At 41.7% G+C, this 12,308-nt stretch overlaps 1 protein-coding gene across 5 annotated transcripts in view; it reads right to left on the reverse strand.

The window, feature by feature from the left end:
- The window catches only part of Fam135a (family with sequence similarity 135 member A), a 72,921-nt gene extending 63,675 nt beyond the window's left edge, over positions 1-9,246 (reverse strand). For 2 of the 5 annotated variants that reach the window (XM_042668560.1, XM_042668558.1), the window contains exons 1-2: positions 9,111-9,246; positions 7,037-7,124 (exon numbers count right to left, since the gene is read on the reverse strand). The gene's annotated coding sequence lies outside the window, so the exon portion shown is untranslated. The remainder of the gene's footprint in view (positions 1-7,036; positions 7,125-9,110) is intronic. The other 3 variants (XM_042668562.1, XM_042668561.1, XM_042668559.1) reach the window with 2 other exon arrangements.
- Positions 9,247-12,308: the final 3,062 nt, after the last annotated feature.

The following is a 12,308-nucleotide window of genomic DNA, read 5'->3' on the forward strand; positions in this document are numbered from 1 at the left end:
CTTTGGTATAATTATGTTATGTAAATGTTCAAATGAAGACCATGTTCACTCATCACTGTTTTATTTCCCCAAAAAAGTGATTTTCCCAAATTCTAAAGTTATTTCACACTAAATAATCGCATCACTAATACCAACATTCAATGCAGATCCAAACAATGCTATCTTTATATATGTATATATAAAGATATATGTATATATATGTATATCTATATACACATATCCCCCATTTCATAGAAGTAACATTTAATCTCAGATAGTTCATACATATTTTATGTGAGGGCTTTGTCTCATGCTGACTCTAATCTTAAGTCTGATCACATCTGCACACTTACCTTACTCAGACATAAAATAGCTATTTATTTAAAAATGTATTCAAAAAGTGGCTGAACACCTACTATAGACTAGGAATTGTAATAGTTACAAGTTATAGCTCAGCTCAGTTCCTGCCAAACCCTGGGTGAAGGTGGCTCACACCTGAGAATCCTAGCTACATAGAAGGCTAAGATCAGAGGATCTCAATTTGAAGCCAGCTCAGATAGAACAGTCCATAAGGTGCTTGTCTCCAATTAACAACAATCCTAAAATATAGGCCAGTAGCTTGGTTAACATGTATTAGCAAGAGGAAGATGTACTACTGAAACACCATGACTATTGCCACAGTTGTGTTGGTGGTTCTTCATTCATGAGTTTAGTCTGACAAGAATTGGCTAACTTGTAAGCAAGATGGTGGGAAATGAGCAGAAATGTGGGGGTCTTGCAATCAACTATTCTAATACCCAACAGTAGGATTAGTATCTTTCTCAAAGGATTTTTTTAAGACTTCTTGACAAAACAATGGATTTAGTCTTGCGGTCAAGAGAAGGGTAAGGATTCTGCTGTCCTGATTAGGTGCCTGCAGTTTCACACAGGTTCAAGATAGTGGCTGTTAAAATAAGGGATGAAGATGGATTTCACTAAAATAAGGCCATTAAAATGGGCAGAGAGAAATAAGGCAGGCATATTACATACATCCAGAAAAGAATAAAGTCAAGTCACTGCACACACAACTGTATGCAGACAAATATATAAAACCACTATTATGTTTCTGATAGATTTGTATTTGGCAAATGTGGCCATGGAGGTGAATAAGGAAGAAACATACAGACAACAAAGACAAGGATCATCTCTGGTGTTCTTACTAGAGAGCAGGACTAAGGGCATTCTTTACTGAAAAGCCTGGGAATTTCCCTACTCCTGCCCAGCACTGCAAACCACAAAGTGGGGGACTTTTTACTGATTTCTATTTCTGATTCACCACAAAATGCTGAGTATATGTGAGAGGGATAGAGATGGAACATATAACTGGGTTTTATTCACAGGCCACGGGACTTGTAGAGTTGAAAAAAGCAATGTATCTCTCTCTCAGTGAACTTAGTTTAATGCAATAGGTAGATGACAACCTGATTGTGTTTTTTTGTTGTTGTTGTTGTTGTCTTTGTCGGTCATAGAGCTTGAATATAGGGCAGGGCACTGTTCCAGAGCTTTTGTGTTTAAGGCTAGTGCTCTACCTCTTGACCCACAATTTTACTTCTGGCTTTTTGTGGTTAATTGGAGGTAAGACTCTCTCAGACTATTCTGCCCAGGCTGGCTTCAAACCATGATCCTCAGATCTCAGCCTTCTGAATAGCTAGGATTACAGGTATGAGCCACTGAACTGGTTCCTGACACCTTGGTTGTTTCTTCAGGGAAAGAAGGTCAGAATGTTTACAACAGTAAACACATGGATATTTGGATGACTGAAATGGCAGCTATGGCTCACTGATTAGCATTTCTATTTTCCTCCTCTACAGCAAAATTACCACACATTTCTCAAGGCCAAGCAAGATTACCAATGGAATGGAGCCAGGTGATTCTATCTAGAGATTATAAACAGATGATACTTGCAATATCTGACTCACTTGTTTTAAAGAAAAGTCTGCATAAACTTCATTCTACCTTTTTTATGGGCTAGAATATCTTTGAGACAGTGACCTAAATTTGATCACAGATTTAGACAAAGCCCTGAAGAACGGTAAAAGGAAAGAAAGACAATGGGTTTCTAAAATTTCTTTTTTTTTTTTTTTTGTCGGTCGTGGGGCTTGAACTCTGGGCCTGGGCGCTGTCCCTCAGCTCTTCAGTTCAAGGCTAGCGCTCTACCACTTGAGTCACAGGGTCACCTCTGGCTTTTTCTGCTTATGTGTTGCTGAGGAATCGAATCCAGGGCCTCATGCATGCAAGGAAAACACTCTACCACTTCCCCAGCCCCAGCAGTGATACTTGCTAGACACTATGTTGGAAACTAACTAAACAACTTGGGCAGGAGATCAGGAGGGAAAATACTGGAAGAAAATGAGGGAGGAGAGTCAAACACTATTTAAAAAGAAATTTAAAAAGAAATGTACTTATGTACATCACTTTTACACTAAAAATAAGAAATAAAAGAGAGAAAACATAAAGAAAAATCACTTCTCAAGTACCAGTGGCTTATGTCTAGCTACCCAGGAGGCTGAGAGCTGAGGATCATGAGGCAAAGCCAGCTGAGGCAGGAATGTCTGTGAGACTTTTATCTCCAATAAACTACTCAGAAAAAGCCAGAAATGGCACTATGGCTCAAGTGGTTGAGCACTAAAGGGACAGTGCCCAGGCCCAGCGTTCAAGCACCAGGACCGACAAATAAGAGAAATTACTGATCTACAAACTTTTATTATCACTCCTTACCTACCGAAATGAACTCCAGACATGCCATTTCACCAGCCATATGCCACATTGCAGGAGTTACAGAAATATTTAAAAGTAGATTACTAAATTCTTTTCCTTTGGATGGAGAGAGAAGACACTACCATTTTCCAAATGAAATATAATGAACATCTCTTCATAGACAAATACATTTTCAAAGCTATGTGTCTATTAGTGATACTAAATATAGTCCAAGTAGTAAAATAAAATTAAAACCAAATAAAGGTTCTTGAATCTCATCAGTGTATCAACACTTAAAGAAGTAGATTTATGTTACTGTATTTAATTTTCCTAAAAATCTGAAAAGTTTTTATTACTTAATACTTTCACAGGTGAAGACACTAAACAGCAGAAAGTTTACATAACTTATGTAAGATAACATAGTAAGGAAATAATGAAAAAGAACAAAAAAATCAAATACATCAAACTCCATGGCTTGGATTTCTACCTGCAAAATTCTAAAATGCACATCTGAATTGTTGTATAAAACAGACTTAATGATCACCAAGACATGAAATAAATGTAGCCACCAAAAGAAAAACTGAAGTCAGAATGCAACAATAATGAAAAGAATTACACTTAGCTATATTCAATTTCTCATACAATTAAAATCACTTCCTAATTATGAAATCCTCAAAATTCTCATATCCTAGAGCCACACAAGCAAATGCTTTTTTTTTTAACCCCCAGTCATGGGGGCTGAACTCTGGGCCTGGGCGCTGTCCCTCAGTTCTTCAACTCAAGGCTAGCACCTACCACTTGAGCCATAGCGCTACTTCCAGCTTTTTTATGCTTATATGGTGCTGAGGAATCGAACCCAGGGCCTCATGAATGTGAGGCAAGCACTCTTCCACTGAGTCAACCTCCCAGCCCACAAATGCATTTTTAAAGGCTGCTTCTCTTTCAACTTTTTAAAAATTTGTGTCAAAAGTTGTTTATTAAAAGAGAAATTAATTACTAATTTTAGAATTGGCTTTTACATTAAGCAAGCATTCTCATAAAAAATATTTTTAATATAAAAAACAATAATCATGTCATTAAAACAACTTAGGATAAACAATTTTTAAACACAACTTAGAAGAGACCATAATAATTTCTGAGAGTATTTCTATGGTCCATTTACTACATGAGAACAAAGTAAGGAAACAAAGAATTTTAATTGCTCATTATGTGACACTTAATGAAAGCTGCCTCTGGAATGATTTAGATAAAGGAAAAATAGGATTGTAATTATTACAGTTTTTCATAAAGGTTTTTTTGTGTGTGTGTTGGTACTGAGAACTGAATTAAATGTGATCTCATTTGAGAAAATATTTACTGGAAATAACTGCATGTATTTAAAATATTTTCATTTATATAGGCCAGAAGACCTTGTGGAGGAATTAAAACTAAAATAAAATACAATTTACATCTGGTTAGATGTGGGAGGAGGGTAAATGAGGGAAAAGACAAACTGAATACTGCAATTATGAACTGAAATAATTTTTAATGATTTTACTCATCACTAACATTTCTCTAGATCACTTTACATGAGGACTCTTTCAAACTCTTCTCCTTACAAAATGAGACTTTTAACAAGCATTTACATCAAGACAAAATGGCTATTAAAGGAGCTAAAAAAATCACCTAATTTTAATCTTATCCTCATCTGATGAAAGATAAAAATGCTAATTTATGTCTTAAACCTGAGTAAGAATTAGGATAACTTAAAAATCAAGGGTTCTGAATTCCCAAAAAATTAAGTGATGGTAAAGAGTGTATTGGCTTTCATGTTCTTAATCTGTGATTTACAATATGATGACTTTGTTGCTTAAAAAAAAAAAAAATAGAGCAGTATAGACTATAGACTGAGATTTGAAGACATGGAAGAATGGATGTCACAGTTACTACTGCTTAAAATATCATGAAGACTGCACTTGCATTCTAGAAGGTGTCTTCAAGGGAATACTAATTGTACTTCAGATTAAATTAAGAACTATAGCAAAAATACATTTAATAAAACTTAGCAGAGGTCTGAGAAGGTGGCTCAGTGGTAGAGCACTTGCCTTGCATGCATGAGGTCCTGGGTTTGATTCCTCAGCACCACATAAGCAAAAAGAAAAAAGCCAGAAGTGGCGCTGTGGCTCAAGTGGTAGAACACTAGCCTTGAGCTGAAGAGCTGAGGGACAGCGCCCAGGCCCAGAGTTCAGGCCCCACGACCGGACCCAATAAATAAATAAATAAAAATAAAACAGCAGAAATGCTCAAGCCTACTGTCAATAGATTTCTATATTGACAACATATTTTAGAAATATTTTGTAAGCTGTCACCAGTGACTTACGCCTGTAGTCATAGCTACTCAGAAGGCCAAGATCTGAAGATCGTGGTCCAAAGCCACCCAGAGTAAGAAAGATTAATTAACCACCAATGATTCAAGTTCAAGCAGTAGCCATGAGCCCTCAGTTTAAGCAGTAGGAGCAGGCGCATGCGTGTACACACACACACACACACACACACACACACACACACACACACACACACACACACACACACATACACACACACACAACTATAATTACTAAATTCTCAGAATTGTTTTTTAGTTGAGTATTTATAAGGTTTACTACACAAAAATATGACTTATGTCCTCTTTTTTTTTTTTTTTTTTTGGTTGGTTGTAGGGCTTGAATTCAGGGAGATAAGAGTCTCATGGACTTTCCTGCCTGTGAACCTCTCAGCCTCCTGAGCAGTTAGAATTATAGGATAGAGCCACTAGCGCCCAGCTATTTAAGTTCTTATTCAGCTAAGTTATTCAAGTAAGAGGTGTATTTTAATGGTATAGCACCTGTTACTTTAATTTTCTGCCAGAAGAGGTTAATTTTCCTTTTAAATTCAGCACATTATTATAGCTAAGTATGTATGTGTTAAAAACCATCAATTCCTTCTGAAAAACCTATAGCTAAAAACTGTGTTTTTTATTAATTTTTCTGAAAAAGCACTAGGTCTCTTGAAAATATTTTCTATGTCACCATTTTGCTTTTCATTCCTATTCATTTCTAAGCATTCTTCCTGAAAAAAAAATCAAAAACAAGACAAAATAAACCTACTAAACAAAACTCATACTTACTTCCTATCTATGTGCCCCCATCTCCATTTATTTAAACACATGAACATCACGGGGTTTCTTTTTGGTTTTTTTTTAGGGGGAGGGGTTTGGGTTTTTTTTTTTTGCCGGTTGTGGGGCCTGAACTCTGGGCCTGGGCGCTGTCCCTCAGCTCTTCAGCTCAAGGCAAGCGCTCTACCACTTGAGCCACAGCGCCACTTGCGGCTTTTTCTACATATGTAGTGCTGAGGAATCGAACCCAGGGCCTCATGCATGCAAAGCAAGCACTCTACCACTGAGCCACCTTCCCAGCCCAAACATCACGTTTTTAAGTAGCTTCCTTCATATCTAGAATCAAATGAAATCCTTGCTCCACTAGTTTCTAAATCATCTCCCTGCTCACTCTCTAATAAAGTGAATAAAGATGGAACCAAAGACATAAGCAAGTCCCAGTACCAACTCTTGGCAAACACACCGAATACTCCAGTGTCTGTTTCACTGCTTGTGAACTTTCACTACTCCAAGCCAGCCCACCATTCACTTGCATTCTACTAGATTTTTCACAGTAATTTTAATTTTTTTTAAAAATCAAAAGTTTCAGTTTGATTTTAAAGAATTTAAGCAGTTAATTATACTCATAATCTAAAATTAAAGAGACAAACTTATGTATTTACATACTAATGTCTGTAGTAGCTGTAAGTATGTTTTAATGAGCAGGACCTGATGGTGAGAGATTACTGGGTGGCTTTATTACCCACATTGTCTCAGGTGGAGACAGTGAGGTATAGAGGTTAAGTGATTTCTACAATCTTATGCCATGAGTCATAGAGCTCAAATCCTGTGTCGGCTATATACCATAAATCCTTCATTTCAAAGAGCATAAAATCAATTCAGTATAATACTGAGAATATATAGGCATTAACTATGAATACTTACTTTGAAAAGGTCAGCCTTTAAACAAGGAAGATTCTTTTAGAAATAGCAGTTATCTTTATTTGCACTTGAAAAATTATTTTTTAAAAATCTCACAAGCTAAGGAGTTTTACTCCTTAACATACACAGTCATTGCTGGTACTAAAGGAACTGTGGTATAATGATAATGAGTATCCTTCTTTTACCTCTACATGACTTTGAACAAAAAACTATACTTTTTTTTCTTGCTATTTCCATTCTTAGATTCAGAAAATTTTTAATTCCTACCTGACAAAGATAATACAAGGAAGAATTTACTGTTTGTGAGTTGTTTTGGATTCCAAAATGAAATACATAATCCAGCTGATCTTCAACCCTAGAAAAAACACAAACTACACTGAAAATAATTGCTTCACCAGATGCTTCCAAAATATGATATGCCATTAATTATAAAAAAAACTTTTTTTATTGGGCTTTTTTTTTTTTTTTTGGTTAGTCATGAGGCCTGATCTCTAGATGCTGTCCCTCAGCTTTTTGGCTCAAGGCTAGTGCTCTACCACTTGAGCCACAGCGCCACTTCCAGCTTTTATTCTGCTTATGTGGTACTGAGGAATTGAACCCAGGGCCTCATGCATGCAAGGCAAGCACTCTACCACTGAGCCACCTTCCTAGCCCTGTAAAAAGTTTTTTAATACAATCTTGATCACAATGAAATAAGAGAACATTTTTCCAAATCTGTCTGCAAAGTTATTTTGGCCAGTTCAAAAATCTAATACTCCTTCAGTAAGCACACAAATTCTATTAAGTTGACAAAATGTGTATGCATTTATTACAGAGAACAGGTACACTAAAGAAAGTTATGCAATTAACTGCAACATCAATATGTAAAACATAAAGTAACAGATTTGTGTATACAAATTTTGCTAGACTTAAACTTTGTTCTTGGAAAATGAAATCTACTGGGGAATATTGGAATACCCAATTTTAAACACATCTTTGTAGATCCACCTTTAACAAATATTAACCTCAATTGCTTCTTCTGCTGTGACAGGTAAACAGAATCATTAAAAATCAAAGCTTCAGTCACTAAGTGTAACAGTAAATATAGTCAGTTTTTACTCCAATGAAATTGCAGCTGATGAGGACAAGTTCTATATTAAGTTGGAAATTTCAAGAACTGAATGGACACCAGCTTAGAAAGAGAGCAGAAAAGACTAAAAGCAGGTTAGAACTCTTTCGAGATTTAATGAAAAGTACAAATGAACAGACACGCGAAGAGGGTCTCTCTACACCAGAGAGTTTCAGAAGGAAAGAGAAAACAAGACTGGAAACTGGAAATGGATCCAGAATGGAAAAGAACGGAGGACCGGGCAGTAAGCAAGGCGGCCACCGCCGAAGGCCGAGCGCTGGGGAGAGCCGGGATGAACGCGCGCGAGCGCAGAGCCATGCTTAAAAACAACATGCAAACACCACAGCAAGCTGGCCAGGGAGAGCGAAGACCAGCACCCCAGGAGCAAAACCGGCGACGGTGACCCCGCGGGGCCCGCGGGCAGAGCGGCTACCCGGGACGCGGCTTCCACCTCAGGGACACGGGGCCAGAAGGCGCGGGATGAAGCAGCAGCAGCAGCAGCACTGGGTGAAGATGGAGGGGCAGCAGGGCCCTGGGGGGCACCGGGGTGTTGGGGGTCACGAAGGGCCGTGAGGGGGACGCCGGGGCCGTGGGAGCCACGAAGGGCCCCGGGGCCGTGGGGGGGGGATGCCGGGGTCTTGGGGGCCACGAAGGACCGTGAGGGGGACGCCGGGGCCGTGGGGGCCACGAAGGGCCCCGGGGCCGTGGGGGGGGGGATGCCGGGGTCTTGGGGGCCACGAAGGACCGTGAGGGGGACGCCGGGGCCGAGGGGGGGACGCCGGGGCCGAGGAGGGGGACGCCGGGGCCGAGGGGGGGACGCCGGGGCCGAGGGGGGGACGCCGGGGCCGAGGGGGGGACGCCGGGGCCGAGGGGGGGACGCCGGAGCCCTGAGGCGGGGACGCGGACACCGGGAGCCGAGCAGCCGTGGCCGCGGCCCCGCGCCTCGTGAAGAACGCCCGACACCGACGTCCCCACCGACCTTCAGCGGGCGGGGACCGGCCGGGCCCGGGAGCCAACGCCCGGCCCGCCGCGGGCGGCCGAGGGCCGGGGAGGCCAAGGCCGCTTCCGGCCCGGCCCAGGACAGGGGTGAGGGCCGGGGGGCGGAGGCGCCTCGCCACCGGTGGGGGGCTTCACCGACCGCCCCGCCGGCTCGGGCCTGTCTCCGCCGTCGGACCCAGGGGCTCGGAGTCGGACCCTGCCCGTGTCAGCACCATCCCGCCCGGGCCCACTCACAACGCCATCGCAGCCACCGCGACCACCACAGTCGCCCCGTCACCGCCGCGGGTCTGTCAGCGCCGCGGGCCAGTCACCGTCTCTCGGCCTCGGGCCCGGAGTCGCCAGCGAGCATGCGCAGTGCACGCTGTCCACCGTCCCCGCCGCCCGGCCGGCGGCGCTACCTGCGCTCCACCGGTCCTGGCCGCGCGGCCCCACCCCCTTGCCTCTCCCTCCGCCCCCGCCTCCCCTTCTCCTCCCTGCCTCGCCCCGCCCTCTCTGAGGGCAGGCCCCGCCCCCCGAATCTCGCCCCGCCCCTCCGTGCTGGTGCCGCCGCCGCCGCCCGTCCGACTCCAGCGCCCACTGAGATTTCCAGATTTGTTCTCCCGGCTCGGATCCCGTTCCCTCCCGCGAGAATGGGAGGTTTACGTCACTAAAGTGCGCCCGCTCCCGTGGTGAGGCTGCGGGATTTGAGTTTGGAGCTGTGTGGGTGCGGCTGGAACAGGAGTGGTGGTGTGGGATGGCCGCTTCTCCCAGCGGTTGAGGGCGGCGGCAGGGGCCCGGAGACGGGGACGGGGGAAGGAGACGGAGGACGGGGCCCGGAGAGGGGACGGCGCCGGGAGCCGGGGCCGGGGGATGCGTTCGGGGACAGGCAAGGCCCGGGCGGAGCAGTGGTGTCGGTCCCTGCTCTTCTCTCCCAGCCCTCCCTGTTCCCGGGTAGAAGAACCGGGCCCGCGGGGTCTGCGTCCTCGGGAACCTGGGGCGGCCGCGAGCGGTGCCCATCTGGAAGCTTCTGGTGACTCCCAGAGCTTGGAGACCGCCGGGGAGGCCCAGCTTCCATTCACGGAGGCGTGGGGACAGCCCTTGCTGCTCGCACTTCTCGCTCTTCGAGGGTGAGGCTGCAGTCGGTGAAGACGAGTTCACCGAGGTTTTGTGTGACGAAATGGTGGGTGGACACTGGTGATGGTAGCACGGCAGTGGTTAATTTTATATAAATTTTACATCTTACTACAATAAAAAAATGACTTGGAAAAAGGTTCTGTGCACTCATGTGGGAATTATGGACTTGCACAGGCCCTTTGAGCAAGTTTTGAATACAATTTAACCTGTTCAGTTTTGGATGAACTTTTAATATACTTGGCATGGCCTCAAGTATACTAGGGTAACCAGTCTGTTAGCATTTACATTTTATGTTCCTTCTAGAGTAGTCTCTTTATGTCAAGTGTAGATTTAGCTGTTTGCGAATAGCAAGATGCGAATAGCAAGATGAATGGCCATAGTACTAAAGAACTATTTATTTTTCCCTAAGAAGATTGTGTTTCTTATAAGAGATTGAGCAAAGCCAAGTTTCATTATACAACTTCCTCGAAGGGAACAGCAGCTACAAATGAGAATTGACAAATGTGTTACTTCAAAACTTAGTGTTGTAGTACTATTTCAAGACTTTTTGCTATGGTCTTTTTAGAAGGACCCTGATATAAAACTGAGTACAATAACTGTCTGAAAAGGAAAATTGGGGATTTTTTTCCTTTCAAAATTGATAATGCATCTGTTTGTTGGTTGGAGGCTGATGGGAGACTTATTTATTGTGGACTTGATTATAGTATTAAAGGAGAAATGGAATTTAATTTTTTTAAATAAAGCATACATCAGTGCTATAGTGTTTAATATATTACAGATAAAAAAATAACTCTGGTAGCTGAGTAATTCATTAAAGTGCAAAGTGGTTTTCTGCTTGGATCTTTTAGAAGCAGTCTGTCAGACAAGGCATTTCCCTCTGAATCATTCCTATGAAGGCGAATTATCTAGTATCAAGTGACACAGCAGTGAAATAATCTCTAAAGTATTCTCTGCTTTACATGCCTGCCTGATACTAATTATCACATTTTGTGATTGCAAATACATTATGACAACTGTCTCACTATTTGAATTTCAAGTCCTGATCTTAAGACAAGTCAAACACCTATCTTCAGCATCATGAGACTGTTTCATTTGGACATCATTTGAACCTTGTCTATTCAATGTATCCCACGGCAGACTTAACCCCTTTTCCCTTCACAAACATACATACACACACATACCTCTTCTCCAACCTTTTAGTTTCTGCCTCAACCCATTTACAAAGCTCCAAACCTCACAGCCATATTAGATGCATCCTCCACAATTTAGTTCCTAGCCTTCAAGTCCATAGAAAAGGCTGCCATGGGTAAAAAGAAAGCTCTTCTGGTGACAAGAGAAAATAATGTGAATAGAAAAGAAGGGAATTTGTCCATTTTAATTCTATACTTTCCATTTTTAAAAAGGTTGACTATAACTCAATCTTGCATAAACTTATCTTCTAGTTTCCAGATGTTAATAATACCAAAACTTATTGGACCCTTATCATCTGGGTGCCAATCGTAATACTACATGTTTATTTACTCAACAAGGTAGACATTTTTAACTCCCCTTAAAAATGAATAAAATGAGCATTCTACAGCCTATAAGTGCTACACAGGACTCTAAACTAGGTCTGACCAAGAAATGTGCCTGACAAGCTACAGTTTCATCGTTTTGAGCTGCCAGCACCCTGCCTATCCCTAGATTTTTTTGGAGTATATATTGCTTGCTAAGTTTATCTGAGGTACAGATAAATTCAAAGAAAAGTTAACTTCTGTCCTTTAAAACAAATGCATTTTTAACTTTATTTTTAAAGATTATTTAAGTTACTTTTCAGTCTGTTTAAAAATGCAATCTAAGCATTGCAGGCTTATTCCTGTAATCTTAGCTACTCAGGATCTGAGTAGCTGGATCTGAGGATCACAATTACCAAAATAGGAAATTGCCAAATCTGAAATCATCAATTTTTTCCTCATGGAATGTTTGGCATTGAATCTTGATGCTTCCTACATTATGAACTTTAATCATATTTTGATGGAAATTTCTCTATTGTCTTGGAATGTTTACTTTGCAAATTTATCATTTTATTTCAAATAAACATTGTAGATCAAAGACTTTCTATGTCTAGCTATATACACATAAATTACTTAAAAGCAACATGCTAATCATTAGTTTTCTTTAAATCTGTTACTATATAGAAAATAGAATACATTTATCAGTTGTTCAGGGTCTTCAAAACAAATGAAATCTAATTTAATAGTTTGATTTCTAAAACAAAAGAAAGTCACTCACTGAAGTTTGGGTTCTCCTATGAAAGTCTGGAAAAATTGTCCTAAATTT

The sequence above is a fragment of the Dipodomys spectabilis genome, unplaced genomic scaffold (assembly GCF_019054845.1).
Source record: "Dipodomys spectabilis isolate Male_0828 unplaced genomic scaffold, ASM1905484v1 ptg000457l, whole genome shotgun sequence".
Lineage (NCBI taxonomy): Eukaryota > Metazoa > Chordata > Mammalia > Rodentia > Heteromyidae > Dipodomys > Dipodomys spectabilis.